Genomic DNA, 19,100 nt, shown 5'->3' on the forward strand with positions numbered 1-19,100 from the left:
TGGACTGTAAGGAGATCCAACCAGTCAATCCTAAAGGAAATCAACACTGAATATTCATTAGAAGGACTGATGCTGAAGCTACAATACTTTGGCCATCTATTGCGAAGAGCCGACTTATTGGAAAAGACCCTGATGCTGGGAAAGATTGAAGGAAGGAGAAGGGGACAACAGAGGATGAGACAGATGAATGGCATCACTGACTCATTGGACATGAGTCTGAGCAAACTCCGGGAGTTGGTGAAGGATAGGGAAGCCTGGTGTGCTGCAGTCCATGGGGTGGCAAGGAGTTGGACACAACTGAGTGACTGAACAACAACATTTCAATTCCTAGCTTCCTTCTGTGCCTACCGGGTCAGCTGGCAGCATATAACAATGGTCAGACACTTCTAGCCACTCACCTTTGATTTCACTGGGACAGCGACTTATCTGGCAAGATAGGGTTAAAAGGGTCCTTGGAATCAGGGTTCATGAACTTAAAGAACTCCCAGATAATTGTCTCAGCTCAAAAGCATCTCTCACATGGACCCTGAAAGCCACTCCACGAGACAATCATGGCCATAGGAAATGATTTTTTTTTTTTGGAATGGGGGGAGAGGAACATGCACTAAGCCACTATATATAGCCCATTAACAGTCTAGCCATAATTAATTTTTCATTCATGCATTCATATGCCAGGTATCAAGTATCCTGGCCTTTTAAGATTCAAATGAAATAAACTTAACCTCAATCCATGTGTGATGGGACCCTCCCTCTCCTGCCTAATTTTTCTGTGGACTCTGGTGGGGAAGGGGGCTTGGGCTTTTCACCATTACCTTGGGCTCTGAGTGTCAGCTTCTACTGAATTAGTTCTGTGGATTGCTCACATCTATCCTCTCTGCCTTCTCAGGTCACGCTAGTGGTAAAGAACCTGCCTGCCAATGCAGGAGACACAAGAGACACGAGTTTGATCCCTGGGTCAGGAAGATCCTCTGGAGAAGTAAATGGATGGCAACCCACTCCAGTATTCTTGCCTGGAGAATCCCATGAACAGAGAAGCCTGGCAGGCTACAGTCCATGGGTCACAAAGAGTCAGACACGACTGAAGCGACTTATCTCACACACAGACACACACACACACACACACACACACGCCCCCTCTGCCTTCACTCCAGATGTGCAACACTGCTCCACTTCTTTGATTTCGCATAAACTCATACAAGGTTTCTATCAGTGCAGCACGTGTCACTGAAGATTGAGGATATGGTGAGAGATGGCTCCATCATACCCTATAAACCCCAGAGTCAAATATCAAGTTCTTCTGCTCTTAAAAAGTCCTGTGGCCATTTCTATTTACTTGGGTTCCTGCCATGTACATAGACTTTCCTCCCTTCCTCTTTTCTCTCCTCTGTCCCCCCAAATTCTAGTTCATTACTTACAGTAAGTAAGTAATCCTATTTTCTCTAGCCTCTCTCTCATCATATAACATTTTCTCCTTCCATTACACATTCATCCACTTATTTATTCAACAAAGCAATATTCACCATAAGGCATCACACCAGGTATAGCTGAAGGTGCGAAGATAAATTTGACATGGATCCTGAACCCAAGGAACTGATAATCTAGTAGAGGAGATAAGATACACACTGGATAATCCAGAACATGAGGTAGAAAGTGCTAAAAAGTTGAAGCATGTGAGGAGAGAGGCCTCACGTGCCATGGGTGACCAGTGACCAATGACCAGGCTGCAGGTGGACTTAGATCCTTCCTGAGAAGGGGAAGAAGAGGTCTACAGCCTGAGGCATGGCATTGTGGGTAAAGAGCAATAGTTGGGGACCAGGGGGAGCTGAGGGTGTGGCTGGAAGGACTTGGGAACCTGAGATGCTGCACCCAAAGAAGGGATCAGGGCACAATATTTCTCCCTCCTATCTCCACCTCCCAATCCTGGCTCTCCTTCAGGCTGGGCTAGAGCAGGGTGTAAAGGGGAGTAGGTCCCTCCTCTGGATAGCATGGGTTGGACCACTTAGACTCTTCAATAACAGCAATGGCCAAGGTCATCACTCATACTTCTGTGTGTGTAATTATTAGAGGAAGAACCTGGCACACAGTAGGTGCCCAATGAATATTTGCTAAATGAATGAATGGAGGATGAATAGGACTGAAGATGGCTGTTTGGGTTTGATGTAAGATATAAATCATCCTGGTGAAAAGATAGAAAGGTGTAAGACTTGGGATCAGAGGTCGTGAGATCTGGATTTTAGTTCTGGATTTAGTTCTCTTCTACTTCCTAGCTTGGGCAGGAGTTCACTTAACCCATTCATTCATTCACTCAATGAGCACTGAAAGTATCCACTCAATGTCTAACTCTAGGTAACGAAAACTGAATGCAGAGCTGAAGTGTTATTGTACAGACAGAAACGGACCAAATGTTGAAATAACTGTGTACATTTAGAAAAGAGAATTTTACAAATATTAGGATAGAGAGGCACTCTGAGATCCTTCCCAGACTGTTTCAGGATTAAATAGGATGAGATGACTCTCGCTTAACCTCCCTTTGTCCAGCCTGTCTGGGCAGTCTAGTTTAAAACAATATCTTCGGAGTGCATTTAAATTATTTATATCCTGTGATTTGCAAATAGTGAATGCTGTTTCATTCTGACAAGTATCACTGCACTAAAGAGTAAGATGTAGAACACATGGGGCACATTGAATGAAAAAACATAGACTGGGTTTCCTTTGATTCTGTCCACTAATAGAGCCCAGGTGGGTTTAGGAGGAGCTCACACCTTGAAGTGGGAGGCAGGCTCCAGCCTGACTGCCAAGGAGAAGCATGTGTGCTGTGCATGGACTGAGGAGGCAGAAAAGAGACCCAACTCTGCTTCCGTGTGCTGGGGTGAAACAAGAGCATTCATTCCTTATTCTAGAAACATCCTGGGGCCCAGCTTCCATTTTTACTATATATGTGTATGTGTCTATATAATGTCATAGATTTGCATAGAGGAGAAGACTGAATGGACATATAAAGAATGTTATTAATAATATCTGTCCCTTGAGTTCTTACTATGTGTCAAGTGCTTTGTAAATATTATTTCAGTTGATCCTATAATGAACTTACATGGTGCAGTGTTTTCTCTGTTTTAGATGAGGAAAACGAGGATCAAGAGGTGGGCTCGCTTGCCTGAGATCCCACCAGAATGGGCAATGGAGCTTTTCTACTGATGCTGAGCCTGTGCTGCCATGAACCACCTCCTCAGTAGTAGTATTAGTGACATGTAATCTCTGGGTCAGGGGATGTTGGGTGGTTTTTTGGTTTGTTTTTAATTTTTTTTGTGATGCCATGAGGCATGTGGGATCTTAATTCCCCGACCAGGAATCGAACCCACACCCCCTGCATTGGAAGTGTGGAGTCTTAACTACTGGACTGCCAGGGGAGTCCCTGTTGGGTGAATTAAATGTTCCTTTTGACTTCCATATTTTTAATTCTTTTCAGTGAGTAAATATTGCCTTTGTCATAAGGAAAAAGCATAAGTGTGATTGAAACCTCTCTTTTCCCATTCTTTAGAACCATTCTAGGGAGTCATTCAACTTTTCCTGCACCCTTCTTCTCAGCATTCCTGAAAAGCCAGCAGCACCCAGGCCTCTGCCAGGAATCGGGAACCAGAGTTCTCCTCTAGAAAGAGCTCACAGTTTCATAAGGCCTCTTCTGTCACAGCGTGGGTGTCACCTCTTCAGGTGAAAGAGTCAGGACCCCCAAGGAATTGTGTCAATCAAGGCAGGTCAAGATGGGACGGCGGCCACATTACTTCAGTTAGTAAAAACACATGTGCAAGATTTTAAATGGCCAGATTCTAGTGTTAAACATTACTTCCATTTTCAAAAAGCCCAGTGAAAACAGAAAAAAAAAAAAAAATGTGACCAAGGGGGAAAGAAAATGAGAGCAGAATTATAGAAGACCAGCCCAGAGGAAGGGAAGTGTGAGCATATGTGTAGGAGGAATCAGAACAATTGTAGGCAAAGACAGGTGTAACTACAGCAACAGATTTGAAAAACTAGAAGAAATGGTAGCGTATAAATAGATGCGATGAGATGAAAAACTTGAATAGGTCAACACTGTCAACTTATATGTGAAACCTGAAAAAGTACAAAACCAAAATCTAAGTAAGCTAATTTGTGAATAGAGATACCAAGATACCCTTACATATTGGGGATAAATCCTTGGGTCAAAATGTATTATTCTTTTGATTTAATGCTAATATTTTATTTAGACTTCTATATTCATCAACAAATTAAAGGAAGAAAATGTGATCAGATCAATGGAGGTTGACAAGGCATTCAGTAAAATTCAGCAGCCTTTCCCAATAGAAATCCTAAGAAAAACAGAGGGAACTATTAATATATTAACTATAGTTAATATAATTAAATATCAAAAGACAACAAATACTACAAATAGTGATTTGTTAAGACACTTCCATTTAAATCAGGAACACTGTCCCCATTATTGTTAAATATTGTTTTGGAAGTTTTAATGGGTACAGAAAGAAAGGAGAGTGAAATAATTTGTAGAAAACTTTGGGGGAAAAAGAGATAAAATTACCCATTTTGTTGATGGTATAGTTATATCTAGAAAACCTCAGTATTCTAGAGTTAGTAAAAACAAACAAACAAACCCCAAAGTAACTCCTCCCCCATTCAGAACTAATAAGGAAATTTGGCACTTGGTACTGAGATAAATATGTTAAAGTATAGGGTTTTTATTTCTAAACTAATAGTAGACTAGCCATAGGAAGAAATGGAAAATAACTCATTCATAACAGCATCGCAGTTATAATACGTTTAGGAATCAATTTGAGAAAACAGGTACAGGAATTATAGGAAGAAAACTTAAAGTCTTAAAGAGCTGAACAAATGGAAGCACATCCATATTCTTGGATAGAAAATACAATAAGAAGGTAGTATAGTTTTAATTGGCATCTCGATGGCTTGCATGTCTTCTGGAAAATAAGGCTAGAGGGCTTTACATGATATTAAAACATACCACAAAGCCTCTGCAATCAGAGTCAGAATAGTCCTGGCACAAAAATAGATGGATGGAACACTGAAACAGAAAAGAAAGCATCAGAATAGTCACAATGCATGTGACTGTAATATTGGGTTGGCCAAAAAGTTTGTTCGGATTTTCTGCAGGCTATTATGAGAAAACCCAAATGAACTTTTTGGCCAACCCAATATGTGACAAAGGTGAGATTTTATTTCAGTTGCAAGTGAGTATTTCTTTTTTTTTTTTTTTCAGAAAATTATTTATTTATATTATTATTTTTTTATGGCTGCACTGGTTTTTCGTTGCTGCCTCAGGTTTCTCTAGCTGACTGCAGCCAGCGGGGGCTATTCTTTGTTGTGGTGTATGGATTTCTCACTGTGGTGACTTCTCTTTTTGCAGAGCACAGGTGCTAGGCACATGGGCTTCAGTAGTTGTGACGCAGGCGCTAGAGCACAGGCTCAGTAGTTGTAGCGCATGGGCTTAGTTGCTCCATGGCATGTGGCATCTTCCTGGACCAGGGATTGAACCTGTGTCCCCTACATTGGCAGGCGGACCACTGGACCACCAAGGAAGTCCCTGAATATTTCTTTAATAAATGATGATAGCATCATTGGCCATCTATATGAAAGAAAATAAAGTTGGATTCTATTCTTCTCTTACACTGTATTTACAAATAAATTCTAGATTAAAAGCTTAAATGTGAATAATAAAACAAAAATATTGAAATCTAGGAAAATATATGTATAGTCTAGGGAATAGCAATACCTTTTAATCTAAGGCAATAAACCTGAAAGCTATAAATGAAAAAAATAGATGAATTACTACATGAAATTACAATATTAAATTTGAAATAAGTGTATGATACCATAAACAAGATGAAAAAGCAAATGTTAAAGTTGGGGTGAGGGAACAGATACACAGCTCATATGACAGATAAAGGATGAAAATTTATAATAGAAAATTCTTATTAAATAAAAAGGATGAGTAGCTCAATAGAAAAATTACAGGGCAAATCCAAATTGATTGATAAATGAAAAGACGCTCAGCCTCACTGCCTCATTACCAATGTAGAAAATGCAAAATAAAGTAACAATGAGAAGGACTGCCCTGGTGGTCCAGTGGTTAAGAATCCCCGTTCCAATGTAGAGGACATGGGTTCGATCCCTGGTGGGGGAACTAAGATCCCACATACCATGGGACTCCTGAGCTCATGCTCTCTCTCTAGAGTCTGTGCACCAAAATGAAGACCCCACACAGCAATCCCCCCCCACCAGAAAACAGTAACACTCAGATATTGCTGATGACTGGAATTGGGAGATAGTGGGAATTTCTGCTCATATACTGCCAATGCCAATGGAAATGTAAATTATTAACTTTTTTTGAGAGGAGAGAGAAGCAATATGGCAGGACCTATTACAAGTAAAAACACACAGATCTTCTGCTGGGTGTGCAGTCTCACTGCTGGGTGTGCTTTCCACAGGAACAAAAGTATCAGAATGGAAGACTAGGCACGGGATAATAATAACTGCAGCCTGCATTGCAGGGTGGCACAGTTATGTGAATACAGTCCTTGGAGGTGGGTGTAACACGATGGCATCGAGAGAAACACATGTGTAGTGACCAAACACGGGAGATCGGGCTACAGTCTCTTGGTGGACAAACAACTGAGTGCCCAGGGTCCACACATACCATGGAATGTTGGGCAGTCATGAAAGGGAATGAGCTGGATCTATACTGACTGACTCAGAGGGATTTCCAGGGTATATCAGGGAAAAGAAAGGCAAGGTGTGGAGAGATGTATACAGCAAAGTCTCAGTTTTTGTGAAATAGACTATGCTTCCAAACCCCTCACGTTTGAATGAATATGAAGAAAGATACTTGAGGATACACGTCAAGGAGGGAGGCTGGGGAGGTAAGTTCAACCAAACCAAACCAAATCGAACCAGATGAGATCAGATCAGATGTGATCAGAAGAGAGTAGACCAAACCAGGCCAAATCAATACAGACCAGATCAGACCAAATCAAATTAAATACAACTAAAATCGATCAAACAGAACACATCAAACCAAGCCAAACAAAATCCAACTAAACCAAATCAAACGAGTGAAACCAAAGCAAGCCACACCATACCAAACGACACAGACCAGACTAAACTCAACTAAACCCAACCAAGTTAGTCAAGTCCAGAACAGACCAAACTAAACTAAACCTAAACAAAAACACATTGTCGAAATGTCTGTGATTAAGCATCATGTGTGACATCCCTTTCATGTTAAGGTATGTGTATGTCTGTATATGATGATGAATGAAATGATGGTTACTAAATGATCAGTGGTGACAGCTCAGTGTGGCGAGAACTCAGGTGATTTTTATTTTCTTTGTACTTTTTTGTGGTATTCAATTAAAAAAAATTATAGTATAGAATATATGTTATTTACCTAATTAGGAAAAAATTAGAAATCTTTTCCACTGTGGTAAAGGTTTCCTTTGAAAAAAGGAAAAGAGTTGCGGGGAGAAAAGAAACCTCTTGATTCTGCAAGTTAGCAAAAGCTTGCCTCGGGGTCCTTCTGACTTATGTTAGGAGGGGACTCCATCCCAGAGCTTCTGGAACATGAGCAGGACCGCTGACTGCTAAGCCCCCGAGGAGGCTTGTGCCCACAACAGTGAGTTTCTGGGCTCCAACCACATTGCAGTGCCTCTTCTGCATCAATTTGGATTCTGCTCTGGGCCTCTTCCCAGGAATTTCGAAGGAGAGAGAGCAGAGGGAGCAGAGCAAGCTGGTGGACGGTCCCTCTCCAGGACAGGAAACCCAGCCCTGCTGCAGAGTTCATGGAAACAAAAAGGGAAGTTCACCATGGCACAGGGCTAAGTCATACTGGTGGATAAGAAGGATCTCTCATTCCACTGGCGTCATTACTCAGACTTCTCTCTCTCCAGACCCCAGACTGCTCTGAAACACGTGGCCTTCCATGGAGGCCCATGGGATTGAGAAGAGAGTGGGCTCATGACTCTACTTTCAGTTGTCTAATATCTAAAGCACAGTTCAGACTCTCATCTGGATCCCTGTTGGCTGGGCCTCTGGTGGAGCTTTCTATAATTCCCAGCAGCTCTAACTTGGGTGGGGGACATCCTTTACCCTCCTCCTCTGCACAGTGACTGATGTTGGAAGGGAGAGTCCCAAGGCCACAGCTCAGCACTGCCTGTCTTGTTTCATCCACAGCTTGGGTTTCTGTGGGCTCTCTTTGTTCTTGGCTTTGCCATCCTTTTTTTTTTGTATGCTCCTGACTCTCCCTGATGATGGGAAAGAGTTCTGTCTCAGGGTTAAAACGTGAAAACATGAGCAAATTGCAAGGACAGACAGATAGGCAGACATGAGAACTAAGTTCAGGAAATGCCTTTCCAGTACTTTTTGAAGTAACCCTCTTGGCTTTGGGAGATGTTGACAAAGTTCACCATGGTGCCTTGCACTAAATAGTTGCTCAATAAACACGGATTAGCGTAAGGTCTGTGTCTTCCTATACTGTGTGTGAGAGGCCATGTGTGGAACCACCCACCTCCCTCACATGTCAGTATGGGCTCATTTAGTGGATTAACACACACACCAAGACCACCTGTTACAGAAGATCCCTTTTGACTCCCAGGGATTCCCTAGGCACTGATGGAATGAGACAAGGGAGGGTATATTTTTAAAGTCTGGGACAGTGAGGAAGCCACGAGGGAGAGGGAGATGCTACAGAGAAAGATGGACAGGAATGGAGTCAAGGAAAGAGGAAGAAGGCCATTCAAGAAAGGTTGGAAGACTGTTGAAGATAGACAACAGTAATGACAATAATAATAATGAGATAGTGGCCATTGGTGAGGCTCTTCCCAAGGACTTGGGAGCTAAAACACTTCCAACTTGTCCTGCAGGGGATGTTGGTGGGGCTCCTTTTTACTTTACTTCTCAGTCCCCAGGCTCGGGAACGGATCACTGGGCCAGGGCCACATGTCCTCAATCCAGGTTCTCAGCAGCCATGGCAGAAGGGTGCGCTCTTCAGCAGGAGATTAGGGTGATGGGAGAGCTAGAGGAAGCCTCTGGGGAGGGCTGGAAAAGCAGGGCAATGAATCAGCTATTGCAAAACCAGACAAGGGGGCTGAGCCTGAATCCAAAGCCCTGGGCCAGGCCCTCTCCCCGCAGCTCCGAGTTGGCCTGGGGAAATGAGCTCACTTCTGGCTCCTGTCCAGGTCTGGTCAGCCTAAAATCAGGGTGGGTTCAGGATGCTGCGTGGTTTCCTGCTCTGGGCATTCTTGCCAGCCCCCATTCCCCAAACTGACCCCAGCAGGGCCCACTGGCCTGCAGAGGGTCAGGTTTATCTCCTCCAAGAAACCTTTCAGGCTTCCTAGAGACAAGGCTTCCCCAAACTCTGGGTTTCTGTACATCTTGTTTTCTGACCCTGGAGATGGTTGGATGGCATCATCAACACAAAGGACATGAGTTTGAGCAAACTCCAGGAAATAGTTAAGGATAAGGAAGCCTGGCATGCTGCAGTCCACGGGGTTGCAAAGAGTCAGACATGACTTAGCAACTAAACAACAACAGCAAGCTGTTTCTGGGCAGGGCTTGACACCAGTCCCTTTCCTGGTCTCCACAGCACTTGACAAGCTGTCTGGTACACAGGGGGGTCCTTAGGGAACATCTGAGAACAAGCTTTGAAGTGTAAATCCTGCCTCTGCCTCTACTCAGCTGTATGACATGGGCCAGAGGCATTTTTTGAGCCTCAGTTTCCTCATCTGTAAACTGTTGACAAATGTTTTTTAGGACAGTATGAGTATTAAATAATTTGGCAATTAAGGTAGGGAAAACCACTAGACCATTCAGGTATGACCTAAATCAAATCCCTTAAGATTATACAGTGGAAGTGACAAATCAATTCAAGGGATTAGATCTGATAGACAGAGTGCCTGAAGAACTATGAATGGAGGTATGTGACATTGTACAGGAGGCAGTGATCAAGATTATCCTCAAGAAAAAGAAATGCAAATAGGCAAAATGGTTGTTTGAGGAGGTCTTACAAACAGCTATGAAAAAAAGAGAAGCGAAAGGCAAAGGAGAAAAGGAAAGATATCCCCATTTGAATGCAGAATTCCAAAGAATAGCAAGGAGAGATAAGAAAGCCTTCCTCAGTGATCAATGCAAAGAAATAGAGGAAAACAATAGAATGGGAAAGACTAGAGATCTCTTCAAGAAAATTAGAGATACCAAGGAAACATTTCATGCAAAGATGGGCACAATAAAGGACAGAAATGGTATGGACCTAACAGAAGCAGAAGATATTAAGAAGAGGTGGCAAGAATACACAGAAAAACTATATAGAAAAGATCCCAGATAATCATGATGGTGTGATCACTTACTTACAGCCAGACATCCTGGAATGAGAAGTCAAGTGGGCCTTAGGAAGCATCACTACAAACAAAGCTAATGGAGGTGACGGAATTCTAGTTGAGCTATTTCAAATCCTAAAATATGATGCTGTGAAAGTGCTGCACTCAACATATCAGCAAATTTGGAAAACTTGGCAGTGGCCACAGGACTGGGAAAGGTCAGTTTTCATTCCAATCCCAAAGAAAGGCAAGGCCAAAGAATGCTCAAACTACTGCATGATTGCACTCATCTCACACACTACCAAAGTAATGCTCAAAATTCTCCAAGCCAGGACTCAACAGTACATGAACTGTGAACATCCAGATGTTCAAGCTGGATTTAGAAAAAGCAGAGGAACCAGAGATCAAATTGCCAACATCTATTGTATCATTGAAAAAGCAAGAGAGTTCCAGAAAAACATCTACTTCTGCTTTATTGACTACGTCAAAGTCTTTGACTGTGTGGATCACAACACACTGGAAAATTCTTCAAGAGATGGGAATACCAAAAAAAAAAAAAGAGAGAGAGATGGGAATACCAGACCACCTGACCTGCCTCCTGAGAAATCTCTATTTAGGTCAAGAAGCAACAGTTAGAACTGGACATGGAACAGACTGGTTCCAAATCAGGAAAGGAGTAGGTCAAGGCTGTATATTGTCACCCTGCTTATTTAACTTATATGCAGAGCACATCATGAGAAATGCTGGACTGGATGAAGCCCAAGCTGGAATCAAGATTCCTGGGAGAAATATCAATAACCTCAAATATGCAGATAACACCACCCTTATGGTAGAAAGTGAAGAAGAACTAAAGATTAGCCTCTTGATGAAAGTGAAAGAGGAGAGTGAAAAAGTTGGCTTAAAACAGAAAATTAATATCATGGAACCTGGTCCCATCACTTCATGGCAAATAGATGGGGAAACAGTGGAAACGGTGACAGACTTTATTTTGGGGGGCTCCAAAATCACTGGAGATGGTGACTGCAGCCATAAAACTAAAAGACACTTGCTCCTTGGAGAAAAGTTATGAACAACCTAGATAGCTTATTAAAAAGCAGAGACATTACTTTGCCAACGAAGGTCCATCTAGTCAAGGGTATGGTTTTTCCAGTAGTCATGTATGGATGTGAGAGTTAGACTAAAAAGAAAGCTGAGCACCGAAGAATTGATGCTTTTGAACTGTGGTATTGGAGAAGACTCTTGAGAGTCCCTTGGACAGCAAGGAGATCCAGCCAGTCCGTCCTAAAGGAAATCAGTCCTAAATATTCATTGAAAGGACTGATGCTAAAGCTGAAACTCCAATACTTTGGCCACCAGATGTGAAGAACTGACCCACTGAAAAAGACCCTGATGCTGGGAAAGATTGAAGGTAGGAGGAGAAGGGGACAACAGAGGATGAGATGGTTGGATGGCATCACTGACTCGATGGACCTGAGTTTAAGTAAGCTCCAGGAGTTGGTGATGGACAGGGAGGCCTGGTGTGCTGCAGTCCACGGGGTCACAAAGAGTTGGACATGACTGAGCAACTGAATTGAACTGAACTGATACACATGGCTCCATTCCAGCAAAGGTCTGATTCATGTAAAAGGTAGCATATGATTATTCTTTCCTCAAAAAGAGTGGGGCATATAGCTACGAGCTCTGAGAACACACTTAACAAATTTTTATTTTATTATTTTCCTTGCTATCGAACAAATTCAGAGAGGAAATTAAAATGCAGAGAAGAAAATAAATGCATTTGCTACTTTTTAGAATGAATTAATTTGTAATTTAAAAAAAAAAAACAAAACACTCACACACATCTGTCAAGCACAGCATGAAAGAAAGGAGTGATTTCTGGGTTGTTTTCCCAGGAATGGAACCAGCCTCAGTAGAGAGTGATGGGCTCAGCCTGCAACTGGTCAAGAAAACTCCAAAATGTGTGAAGTAATGTCTGCAATTTCTTAGCACAGAATAAGGAATCTAGAAGGGTTGACAGGGGTTTCCCTGGTGGCTCAGTGGTAAAGAATTCGCCTGCCAATTCAGGTGACACTGGTTCTGTCCCTGGCCCAGGAAGATCCCACATGCTTTGGAGCAACTAAACTCATGTGTCACAACCACTGAGCCCATGCAGCGCAACCACTGAAGCCTGCGTGCCCTACAGCCTGCGCTCTGCAATAAGAGAAGCCCCTGCAATGAGAAGCACGAGCACCGCAGCAGAATAGTCCCCACTGTCCGCAACTGGAGAAAGCCCATGTGCAGCAATGACCACCACCACAGTCAAAAACAAAGCATATAAGTAAATAAATCCTAGGGAAAAGAAGAAGTGTCAGTGACATCGGTATCCCAACAACCTACTCAGCTGGCATGAGCTGAGACGGTGAACAGTTGCTGGGGTCTTTCTGCTCTGCAGTGGTGACAACTGACTTGGGCCCCGAGTCCTGGCTCCAGAGGCAGAAAAGAGAGCAGGAAGGACAGAAATGCCCCCAAGCTCACCCCGGGGGAGGCTCATTTTTGAAAATGAGAAACAGGTTAGGAAAGCTGTAACGCATTCATAGCAAGGCGGCGTCTCTGGGGAGTCCCAGGCCCACAAGTCCACAGTCTGGAGGGGTGCTTGGGATTCCTGATTCAGTGGTTCTCACAGAATGTTCCGCAGACCCTCGAGGGTCCCTGAAAATCCTTCACAGGGTTTGAGAGGCCCAGACAATTCTCATGGCCATACCACGGCTGCATGACATCTGGAACTGCTGGTGCAAAAGCAGAGGTGGGTGTGAAGGTGGGCACTGGGCGTGAACCAGCCATCATCTTCACCAGAATGAAAAGGAAACACAGAAAGAAAATGCCATACAGATGTAGAAATCAATCTTATTGGTTACCAAAGGGAAAGGAGTGGCGATAAATTAGGAGTTTGGGATTAACGAGAAAGGAACAAAGGAAGAAAGAAAATGCCAGTTACAGTTAGAAACATCTTTGATGAAGCAGTAAAACAATTAATTACATCTCAGCTCTTGAGCAGTTTTTTTAATTTTTAATATCCCAAGTGATGAAATGGGATGTATGCTGCCGTGTACCCAAGTCCACTGGTCATTGTCTCCAGGACAAACAGTTGTGCCACTATTTGAACATTGTTTTGACTGCCCAGAATGACTGACATACAAACTCCAGTTCTTTACGCTTGTTGTATTCGGCACACAGATTCCTGAAGCTGGATGAAGTGGATTTTCATCACTGGCCAAAAGAGCAATAGGAGCTAAATTTATTCTCTCACTCTAAACAAACAAATGAAAACAGCCAGACAAAAATATAGAAAACAATGGTCTTCAGATACTAGACAACAGACAGTGTAAGTGAGCAGGCCCCTATAATAATGCCTTCCCAGAATAGACCCCCAGCCGTGTCCTCCACTTGCCTTGTGTCTGTAGGAAAACTTTAATCAAAGAATAAATTTAATCAGAGAAGCGAGAAAATGAGGAAAACAGTCAAGCAAGACAAAATAATGATACTTTAGCCATTAAACAAAGTCAAGGACCTTTAGTTCTTCCTCAAGGACTATAGATAATATCCTGAGCTAATTTGCAGAGTGAAACCCTCACCAGATGGAAGAAGTTAACTAGAGGCTGACCACAAGCACGGAGACTCCAGACTGGTTGAAACCAGAAGGTTGATGATGTTGACCCCTGATTACCTCAACACCAACCAATCAGAAGAATGTCCACAAGCTGATCACATACCCCACAACCTCCCTGCCCCACCTTGTCTCTATAAACCTTTCTCTGAACGCCTTTGGGGAGTCTGGGTCTTTTAAGCACTAGCTGCCTTGGACTCCTTGCTTGGGGCCTGCAATAAACGCTGCACTCTCCTTCACCACAACAGATTGACTTTACAAAGTCTGGTTTGGTAACAACAGCTTGGGACAGTGATTTCCAGAGAGAAGTGAGTCCCAGCTCACTGTCAGAAGAGCTTCCAGGCCACATTGTGGGGAGGACATGCACAAAGCAGCCATCTCTCCAGATTGAGAAAACAGAGCTGCAGGTTCAGAGGGGCCCAGGTGGCTAGGATGTGGAGTGCAAAGCACAGAGAGGAGAGAGAACTCCACAGGGTTGTTATCCAGCCTTTGATTAACAGAGATACCCACAAGGGCCTGGGCAGAAGATCACCGCTCCTATTAAAAGGATTCAAGACAGCAGCAACTTCACATAGATGAGGTTGTGAGGAACATGGAGGGCCCCCTAAAATGACTCTCTTGGTGTCTTTGTCCTTCACCCCAGCATCTCTAACCTTTCAGGACCCAAATTAACCAACAGGACTGAGGCTCAGGAGTGAAAGAGGCAAGGGGAGGGGAGAGGGTTTGCTGAGGAGGGAGGCCTGCGTTTTGCACCCCAAAGTGTTCTGGAACTCACTCTGGCCATTCCCACTTAGAACGGGGTGGGGGTAGATTTACGAGGAAGTTAGTGAGACTGAAGCAGTAGGGTTCCTAACGGACAAGTCCTGGGAACGGCCTCTGTACATGTTTTTGTGAGCCTGCCCATGTTATATTTTTGTCAACTTTATTTTTCTTCAAAGGGGCTCTCAAATTATATAAGCTTTGGGGTTCCCCTGTCTGTGGACTGTGTGGCACACCCTTTATGCAACACAAAATGTCCCATTGACAAACCAGCTCATTTTTATTCGTTCATCTATTTAACAAAGGTGCCCGGGACCATCTCTCGAACACAGGGCTAAGCAGGACAGCTGTGGTCTCTGTCTTTATGGAACATTCAGTCTAACAGGGGAGAAGGGGGTTAGTAATCAACCATGGTGATGTCACTAAACAGGTGCCGAGTGTAATGAAGGGGTGGAAGGCTGTGAGCAAGGCCCGCAGACTCTTCTGGAGGCTGGAGGTCAGGGGGTCTTCCCTGGAGAAGTACCAGGCCAGGTAATGGTGACTGATGGGAGGGGTGATGGCAGGCAGAACAGGCATCCTGTGACAAAGCTAGGAGGGGGAGGAGCCTAGCCAGTGGGAAGAGCTGAGGATGGCTAATATGGGTGCTAGGGCTTGGGTGGGGTGGGGGTGAAGGATGAGGCTGGGGTGCTCAGTGGGGTCAGTCCCACCGGCTGCTGCCAGTTGGTATTAAGGATTTTGACTTCTCAAGTATTTCTTTTCAGAAAGACTCAGAACTAGGACCAGACTGCATTGGCAGGGTTTCAGCCCAAATCACAGGCTCTCTTTATGATTCCTTGTAATTCTGCTCACATCAAAGTCAAAATTGCCTGCATCTGGACGGCCACTCTCTCCAGGCCAAATTACAGACCCTGATCGTGAAGTGTCCAATGGCAACTCACCACTTCCTCCCACAGCCCCAACCCTGCAGGCCCAGCCAGAGCCCAGCCTGAAAGAAGAGCCAGAGCGAACTGGGGCCAGGCCAGGGTGTGGACTGACGGATGGCTGCCACAGAGGTCACCTGGGTGACCACATCTCAGAAGAAGCCATCTGGGACTGACCTTGCCAGGGAGTATTGGTACCCAGAGTAAACTGCTTGTAAGCCTCACCCTGCAATTTGCCTGTTGTGTTACCACCCCTCCCCAACACACAGACACAACCAGGTCACAACAGTCCTTAAGCCATTTCCTGGGAGCCCACAAAACCTCCAGTCACCCCTTAAAGAGAGAGCCTCTGTCATGCAGTTAGGCTAACACATGGTTCTTTGAGATCAGCTTAGGGAAGGATTGAGGTGGGAAGATGTAGTGGGATCCAGCATTCAGCGAGGACCTGCCTGTTTTCTGCCAGACATTGTACTACTGGGAACTGGCTGCATTGTGAATTCAATCCTCACCTGCACCTGGTAGACACCTGTGTCCCACAATAAACTCAGGACTCTTCATTTAAGCTTTGGCTTTCATTCATGAGGTGTTGCGCTCAGAAGGAACACTGGTCCTACATCCAAATATAAAGAAAAACAATTTAAATTGTTTCTGTTTTCTCTTGAAAAACATCTAAATGAAAGTGTTAGTTGCTCAGTAGTGTCCAACTCTTTGCCACCCCACAGACAGTAGCCCGCCAGGCTCCTCTCTCCATAGAATTTCTAGGCAAGAATACTGGAATGGGTAGCCATTTCCTTCTCCAGGGGACCTCCAGTCTCCTGCAGGGCAGGCAGGTTCTTTACCATCTGAGCCACCAGGGAAGCCTTGAAAAGCATCTAAAGAGACTGTATATCCAAAAAGCATAACCAAATATTTAGAACTACGGGCACACACACATCACACACCCCCTCATGAGAACAGGGTGGATGCTCCAAGACCTCTCATCATCCCATCTCAAAACACCCCAACCTCTCAGGGAACATGTCTCTCTTTCCTCTCTTTTGACTTCTCTTTTCCCCTCAGGATGGATGGTTCTTGGTGCCTCCCACCAACAATCAATCTAGCTTTCTCGGTCCACTCAGTGTCCACTCAACTGGACAGGCACAGCCTCCCACCTCTTTCCAAAGGTCTCTGCCCCAAAGTCACACTATTAATTCTCGTGAAGCCTTTGATGTTTGGAAGGAGGGAGGGGTGTGGCTGGTCTTGTAACTCTAGATTTATCCATTGGCCGGTAGGCCCAGGTACCCCCTAGAGTCTGGCTCCTGTGTCCTGCTGACCTGCAGGCTGAGACAGTGGGAAGGGAGGGGGCAGAGCTGGTCCATCTCGGGAGGGGAGGCAGGTGGCGGCTGGAGCAGCCTTCCCTTCATCAAAGCATGAGGGCTGGCTGCAGTTTACAGGAGACAAAGGCCCCACCTCTGTGAGGCCTCTGCTGAGTGAGCCAAGGGGATCAGTCCAGATAGAAACAGACAGAAACATCCATGTCATTGATTCTTTTTCTGCTGAAGATGAGAAGAAACAACCAGAGTTCTCCACAGCTGCCAAAGCAGGAGGGGCAGCTGCCTCTGGTGTGTCTCCTGTCCTGCTCTGATTATCCTATTTCCCCTCAGTCTGATAAAGCCCTCGGCGTCAGTGGTTTATCAGTGGCTGTGGTTCAGTTTCTTTCTTTCATGCCACTCTGCTGACAAATACTCCTTGATCTCCCTGGCGGACTCACTTGGGGAATTTTTACCAAAATGGCCCCCCAGTTGCCAGACCAATTAAATCCAAACCCCTGGGGTATGACTGGGGCATCGGCATTTTGAAAAAACTCTCCTCCAAAGCTGGTCTGACGCATGTAAATCAGTGAAGTTAGAACATTCCCTCACACCGTCCACAAAAATAAACTCAAAGTGGCTTAGAGACTGAAATATGCAACACAGCACCTTAAAACTTCTAGATGAAAACATAGGTAAAATATTCTCTGACATAAACCATAGCAATGTTTTCTTGGGTCAGTCTCCCAAGGCAAAAGAAATAAAAGCAAAAATAAACAAAGGGGAGCAAATTAAACTTACAAGGCTTTTCATAGCAAATGAAACCAGAAATAAAACAAAAAGGCTAACTGTGGAATAGGAGAAAATTTTTGTAAATGATGTGGCTGACAAAGGATTGATTTCCAAAATCTACAAACAGTTCATACAGCTCAATATCAAATAACAAACAACTCAATCAAAAAGATGGTCAGAAGACCTAAATAGACATTCCTCCAAAGAAGACATACCGATGGCTCAATAGGCACATGAAAAGATATTCAACATTGCTAATTATTAGAGAAATGCAAATCAAAACTATTGGTTGACCAAAAAGTTCCTTCAAATTTTTCCATAACATCTTACAGAAACGCAATTGAACTTTTTGGCCAACCCAACGCAATGAGATGTCACCTCACGCCAGTCAGAATGGCCATCATCAAGTCTATAAATAACAAATGCTGGAGAGGGTGTGAAGAAAAGAGAACCTACTTACACTGTTGGTGGGAATGTAAAGTGGTATAGCCACTATGAAGAACAGTATGGAGGTATCTCAAAAAACTAAAAAGAGAGTTGCCATATGATCTAGCAATCCCACTTCTGAGCATATATATGGAGAAAACTATAATTTGAAAAGACATATGCACCTCAGTGTTCATAGCAGTACTTACAATAGCCAAGACATGGAAGCACTTAAGTGTCTATCAACAGATTAATGTATAAAGATTATGTGGTATATATATATTTACACACACACACACAGAATATTCAGTTCATTTCAGTCTCTCATTCGTATTCAACTCTTTGCAAGCCCATGAGCTGCAGCACGCCAGGCCTCCCTGTCCAACACCAATTCCTTGGAGCCCACTCAAACTTACGTCCATTGAGTCACTGATGCCATCCAACCATCTCATCCTCTGTTGTCCCCTTCTCCTCCCGCCTTCAATCTTTCCCAGCATCAGGGTCTTTTCAAATGAGTCAGCTCTTTGCATGAGGTGGCCGAAGTATTGGAGTTTCAGCTTCAGCATCAGTCTTTCCAATGAACACCCAGGACTGATCTGCTTTAGGATGGACTGGTTGGATCTCCTTGTGGTCAAAGGGACTCTCAAGAGTCTTCTCCAACACCACAGTTCAAAAGCATCAATTCTTTGGCGCTCAGCTTTCTTTATAGTCCAACTCTCACATCCATACATGACTACTGGAAAAACCATAGCCTTGACTAGGTGGAAATTTTTTGGCAAAGTAATGTCTCTGCTTTTTAATATGCTGTCTAGGTTGGTCATAACTTTCCTTCCATGGAGTAAGCATTTTTTAATTTCATGGCTGCAGTCACCATCTGCAGTGATTTTGGAGCCCC

At 44.0% G+C, this 19,100-nt stretch overlaps 2 long non-coding RNA genes across 3 annotated transcripts; both read left to right on the forward strand.

Moving 5' to 3' along the window:
* The first annotated feature begins 2,805 nt into the window (after nt 1–2,805).
* On the forward strand, nt 2,806–3,838 carry LOC129620578 (uncharacterized). Of its 2 annotated transcripts, none has more exons than XR_008698570.1 (3): nt 2,806–2,940; nt 3,118–3,248; nt 3,539–3,838. It is a non-coding gene; the product is annotated as an uncharacterized LOC129620578 (long non-coding RNA). The 2 variants fall into 2 exon arrangements; XR_008698571.1 differs by having other exon boundaries at nt 3,118–3,232.
* An 11,364-nt stretch (nt 3,839–15,202) lies between these two features.
* LOC129620579 (uncharacterized) lies at nt 15,203–15,922 on the forward strand. Its single transcript, XR_008698572.1, has 2 exons — nt 15,203–15,309; nt 15,732–15,922. It is a non-coding gene; the product is annotated as an uncharacterized LOC129620579 (long non-coding RNA).
* Nucleotides 15,923–19,100: the final 3,178 nt, after the last annotated feature.

This window comes from Bubalus kerabau, chromosome 10, assembly GCF_029407905.1.
Source record: "Bubalus kerabau isolate K-KA32 ecotype Philippines breed swamp buffalo chromosome 10, PCC_UOA_SB_1v2, whole genome shotgun sequence".
NCBI lineage: Eukaryota > Metazoa > Chordata > Mammalia > Artiodactyla > Bovidae > Bubalus > Bubalus kerabau.